This window comes from Haliotis rubra, unplaced genomic scaffold (assembly GCF_003918875.1).
Source record: "Haliotis rubra isolate DU_JTF1 unplaced genomic scaffold, ASM391887v1 Scf969, whole genome shotgun sequence".
Classification (NCBI taxonomy): Eukaryota; Metazoa; Mollusca; class Gastropoda; order Lepetellida; family Haliotidae; genus Haliotis; species Haliotis rubra.
Window position 1 is genome coordinate 199,736 of NW_025767711.1, and position 6,000 is coordinate 205,735.

Genomic DNA, 6,000 nt, shown 5'->3' on the forward strand with positions numbered 1-6,000 from the left:
GGGTCTAATCTTCGACTCCCATTTAACCTTTTTTGCCGCATATTAAATCACTTAAAGCTAAATGCCTGAAGGCACTTGATTTGTTGAAAGTTGTTTCCAACTCAAAGTGGGGAGGGGATCAAGCTACTCTGCTCCACCTATATCGATCATTGGTCCGCTCGAAGCTTGATTACGGCTCCATCGTATATGGTGGAGCCTGCAAAAGCAACTTAAAACTTCTTGATTCTGTCCACCACCAAGGCCTAAGACTTTGTCTTGGGTCCTTTAGAACCTCTCCTATTGATAGTCTATATGTTGAAGCAGATGAGCCTCTCTCTTACACAACGTCGGATAAAATTATCCTTACAATACATTACTAAACTATATTCTAGCGAGTCTAACCCTGCATTTAACTGTGTCTTTAATCCCGTCTATGAGGATTTATACAATAAAAACCTTCTCTTGTTCCGCCTCTTGGGCACAGAATTAAGCCTTTCATTTCTGCAGCCGGCATTGAGCTGGAAAATATAGCTCTTCCCGTCTTCTTTCTTCTCCTCCTTGGCAACTGGTGAGGCCTGAAGTTGACCTAACTCTGACAAAGTTTAAGAAATCTCAAACTAATGAATTACAATATAAACAAGAATATAATCAATTAAAAATAAATATAATACATACAAATCCTTATTTACAGATGGGTCCAAGGATGGTGGCGCGGTGGCATGTGCCACTGTCATTGATCCAGAACAATCTCCTCTCGTTTACCAGATAACAGCTCTATTTTTACAGCTGAAGCAAACGCCATATTAACAGCCTTAAAATATATTAAAAACACACTAAATATCAACAATATATCATCTTTTCTGACTCTCTTTCTTGCCTTCAGGCTATTAAAAATATTTCTTGTAAACATCCACTTTTATTAGAAATTATTGAATTATATAATGAGCTTGCTACTGGCCAATGCGACATCGTCTTTGTTGGTTACCCAGCCACGTTGGCATTTCTGGGAATACAATGGCCGATCTTGCTGCCAAGGCAGCACTCAACAAATCTGTGACACCACTTCTTATTCCTTACTCTGATTACAAAGCTGCTATAAGATCTTATATCCGTGATCTGATGCAAAAGAAGTGGGACACCCAAGTAGGTATTAATAAATTACATGCAATAAAACCCTACATTGGTTACACCTACTTGGGTTGTCAGTCCAGATTTGAGGAGGTCATTATATGACGATGTCGCATTGGCCATACCAGATATACTCATGAATATTTATTAAAAGGCGAAGATCCTCCGTTTTGTATCCCTTTGTGATGAAGGATCACAGTCAAGCATGTCTTGCTTGACTGCATTGAATATTCCATCACAAGGGATATCTATTTCAAATCCAAAACTCTGAAGGATCTTTTAATAATGTCAGTTCTCATTTAGTTATTGCATTTTAAAAAAAAAATAGATTTGTTGACTGATTTGTAAATAGTTAAATATTTTATTGTTGGTAGTTTATATTAGTAACTGAGATTGTTAGTGGCTGTACCCTCAAAGGGGTTGACGTAGCGTAAAATTATTGTCCTCCTGAGGGGTACGTAAGTCCCAAAACTTTCAAAGTCAATTTAAGTGTACCAGGTTTTTAATCGTAGAATATGTGTGCTTTTAATTTATGGCTAGATTTTCTTCTGTCGCCAATGGCTGAAGGGATGGTGTAAATCCAACTAGGGTCCATGCAGGTAGCAAAAGTAATGTAAGTCCCCATGGTTCCTAGTATGGTGATCTACCTTCAGTTGTTGGCGATCTATAGCCCATTTTTACATTGTATTGTCTTCTTTAATTGGAATATTTTAGCTTTGTTCGCTAGTTTTATGTTGATATCTGTGATATTCTAGTTGTTTTACTGCCCTTCGTCGGCAGGTTTTTTATAATATACATATATTTCATTCTAATATCGAATGTTCTCGTCACGATATGGCTGAAATATTGCCGATGTGACGTTAAATATTAACTCGAATCATAACGGATATAATCATTTATTTCTTTATGTACAGTTTTCTCTATGAGTTCTTCACGAGTACACATCCATTCATCCATGAATCATCAGCCTAACGCAAAATATAACTTTATATAAGGATAACCCTCAGGCATCAAGCAACTTGTCAGGAGCACTGTACAGACACAACGTGTAACGGAAGTAAGTTAGGTACAACTGAATTGCTCGTTCCAGTCGAACCATCTAAAATTGGAAAGCACACGAGTTTTTCACCTGATTTCCAATAACCACGGATATTTTGTTACAAGATAAATTAATATAATTCCGCATCGGATGAGTCTTAAAACAAATAGTAAACTATACATTTAAAACTAGATGACTCATTACATTTAACGGAATCAACGCCAAAAAGCAAAAAAGAAAACATGGTCACGAATAGGATTGATAATATATCAAAACTGCCTGTACACCACAATAACCGCTGCATGACCACAAATGTAACTGGAATTATTATATGGATTTAAAAGAAATATAACTGATTGTGTATGAATACTGCATCTGGTACCAACTAATTCATTCACAATTGTCTTCAATTTCACAATTTATGGTATTCCGTAGTTTCAAATTAAATCAAATATGAAAGATGAGATAACTTCATAAAACTCTTTTGTGCAAAACCTGCGGCGAGCAGTGGAGATGGATGAACTGCAGGTCAATGCCCTCATTTATCATTATATTAAAGTGGAACTATCTGAAAGCTTCATTTATCTCGTCACGCAATCTCATATCATCATGCTTTGTGATCAACGTATCAGATGAGGTTGTGCTCTTAAGGTTGTTTGTTTGTATATTTAGTTAATTTAATTTCTGCAATACCGACTCCTTACATATATAACGTTAATGGGAAGTAAAACTGTCCGTTTTACGTCTGGGTGCGTTTTGTCATATTGTTGGAGCTACAACCAACAATATTCAAGATGTGTGACGATGGTCTGGAAATAACAGCCCGGACCAAAGAGTCGAGGATGGGATCATCAATATCGGTCTACATAAATGGAATATGATGATATGCATCAAATGAGTGAGAGATTGAGTTAAGATTGAAAGTCACATAGGCAATATTTCAGCCATATCGTGACGAAAACTGCATCAAATGAGTGCAAAGGAAGCAAACAATATGAAATGAACGAATATCATCGCCTTGTTGATTCTATATTGATTTATGTATCAGTGTGTTGTTGTTGAGTTGGGCTTTACGTCACATCGGCATTATTCCAGTCATATAGTGACGGGATCAAGTCTGCATTCATGAATCATTGTGAGCAGTGAGTAGTCGGTGGATGGATCCCTACCGTATTTATAGCAATATATTTCTGAGGTAATGTGTAATGAGGTAATTCGGTGAGTGAGTGAGTGAGTGAGGTAAAAAGATGCAGTCACGTCGGCATCTCTTTAGCCATCACTGGAGCAACTTCATAATAACTAATTAAAAGTTAAAATTAAAAGCATGTCGACAAAGGACACTAAATACAAAATACCTACAGTATTACAGATATAGATGTCAAACGAGCAGGTAACCCAACATTTATTTTAAGACAATACAATATAAAACGGACTATAGATCGCCAGCAACTGCAGATAGAAAACCATACTACATACCAGGGAGCACAGGGACTTACAGTACCTTTGCTACTTACTACATGAACTTCCATCTACGCTAATGGGACACAATGACAAGCATCAAGAAAGTCAACGGTTCCACTAGATCAGCTTACTTCTGACCAGGGGCCTCAGGGCAAGGGTGAAGTCGGGAATGTGTTTAACAGTTTGAATCAATGCACAAATGTCACGCGGACCTATTCGTATGTAGCAATATATATCTCGTTCATCATGAGGGCTGTTGATGCTACAACCTTACTTTAAACTTGAATGCCTTTAAATCATACCAGTCCATACTTTTAACAGTATTAAATATTTTTTCCAAACAACTGTTTCAGCGACAATAAAGATATCAACACAAGCAAATTACTGACGGATATATGTGTGTGGAACGTATGATTATGCTCTTTTCAAGCACTTGGGGTGATCATTAAAACACAGAAAGGGCCACTATGTCTGGCGGCTATTTACAGACCCCCACAAAGCAAACAGAGTATTTGCTCATTTACACTCTTTTACGACGAGTTTTCAAAACTGCTAGAACTTCTGGTCAGTTCCAATGACCATCTAATACTTACTGGTGATTTCAACATTCATGTCAGTGATGTGAACAACAGGAGTGCAGCGCAGTTTTTGGATGTACTGTGTTCTGTTGGCCTTGAGCAACATGTTACTTCCTCTACACACAAGAGTGGGAATATTCTCGATCTTGTGATCACAAAGTCGTTGGATGTCATAATTTCGTCTATATCTGTTATTGATCACCAAATATCAGATCACAGTTCTATCTTCTGTAGTCTGTCTTGTACAAAACCCAAAAGCACGAGTAAAGAAATCGCCTACAGGAAAATCAAAGAAATATCAACAACAGTGTTCACTGAGGATGTTTACTTGTTTGGACTTAACTGCAAAGTTAGCTGAGCATGAACGTGTTGACTGTAAAGTTAACCGCTAAATGACTGTCTGACATCAGTGCTGGACAAACAAGCACCACAACTGAAAAAGAAAGTTCAGACCTAACACCAAATGGATAACAACGGACGTTCATAAAGCTAAACATGCCAGAAGACGAGCTGAAAAACTCTGGAGAAGGCGCAAATTGGAAATAGACAGAGTGTAATAAATGGAGAGAAATAAGGTCACACAGCTTATTCACATCGCGAAAGCGGAGTACTACAAAACCTTTATTACTTTATTACAAAAAGACTATTTGCTGTAACTCAATCTTTGATAAAGCCAAGAGGAAAAGTTACCATCCAGTCATCGAGTGTCAATGAAGAAAAAGCAAACGACTTTGCTGCCTTCTTTCTGAAGAAAGTTGAAGACATACGTTCTGCTCTATCTGCCGGTGAACCAAGCGTAACGCCTCTACAGTATGATCCACAGTTCCCAGGTCAAACACTAAAAGTCTTCAGACCTGAAACAGCCACAGAGATTGACAGTCTCGTTGTGAAGGCAGCAAGTAAAACCTGCGCCTTGGACGTGTTACCAACATCTGTGCTGAAGAACTGTAGGGATCCCTTGGTTGGTCCTATTGCCGACATCGTAAACTGTTCTCTCGACTCAGGAACCGTTCCTTCATCCTTCAAATGAGCACTTGTTACTCCTCTCATACAAAAAGTGACATTAGATGAAACACTGCTGAACAATTTTCGCCCGGTATCCAATCTCCCATTTCTGGCTAAAGGTTTGGAAAGAATTGTATCCCTACGTCTCAGGGAGCATCTTCATCATAACAGCCTTAGAGAAGAATTTCAGTCTGCCTATAAGAGGAAACACAGTACCGAGACTGCACTACTGTCTGTCCAAAATGACATCATGCATTCACTGGACAATCAGGAAACAGTTCTCCTAGTTCTGCTAGACCTCTCTGCAGCTTTCGATACTGTTGACCATGATATATTGCTTCAGAGATTGGAACAAACAGTTGGTATTGGCGGCTCTGCACTTCAGTGGTTCAGATTGTACCTAACTGACAGATACCTTCAAATTAAAATTGATGGATCCAGATCACAAGAATGTGAGCTGCACTGTGGTGTCCCACAAGGCTCTGTCCTTGGTCGTCTCCTTTTTAACATTTACATACTGCCTATAGGAAATATCATCCGACAGCACAATGTCAACTTCCATGGATACGCAGACGACAACCAGTTGTATATAGGAACAAAACCTACCCAAGTAGTTGCTTCCAAGTTACAGCTTGAACATTGTATCAGAGATATTCAACAGTGGATGACAGCAAATGCACTCAGATTCAACAGTTCCAAAACATAATTCATGAAAATTACAGTACAAAATCCCAGATGTAACTCTTAAGATTAGTGGCAGTCATATCAAGCAATGACGTGCGAAATCTGTGAGTCAAGTTTGACAGAAAC